This window comes from Anoplophora glabripennis, unplaced genomic scaffold, assembly GCF_000390285.2.
Source record: "Anoplophora glabripennis isolate ALB-LARVAE unplaced genomic scaffold, Agla_2.0 scaffold716, whole genome shotgun sequence".
Taxonomy (NCBI): Eukaryota; Metazoa; Arthropoda; class Insecta; order Coleoptera; family Cerambycidae; genus Anoplophora; species Anoplophora glabripennis.
The window spans coordinates 105666-106077 of record NW_019416818.1 but is presented as its reverse complement, the minus strand read 5'-3'; positions in this window follow the sequence as shown (position 1 = coordinate 106077).

Sequence of the window (412 nt, the reverse complement as noted above, 5' to 3'; positions counted from 1 at the left end):
AATACCGGGTTTGATGGTATTTCTGGTAGTATGTTGCAAATATGTACGCCTGTGATTTCCTTTCCTCTAACACATATAATTAATTATTCTTTTGAAACTGGAATTGTTCCATATCAATGGAAAACATCAATTGTTACCCCTATTCCTAAGAAATCGCAAGCTAAAGAATTTGCAGATTTACGACCTATTAGTTTGTTGTCAGTTCCCCTTAAAATTGCGGAACGGGTTATTTATAATCAGCTCATCATTCACTTTAATTCTAATAATGTTCTACCTTCTAACCAATCAGGATTTCGTAAAAATTTTAGTACAGGAACAGTACTTGCGGCTGTGGTTGATGATGCTTTACGAGCTATCGACTCTTCTAAGGTTTTAAGCCTCACGCTTTTAGATATGTCGAAAGCATTTGATT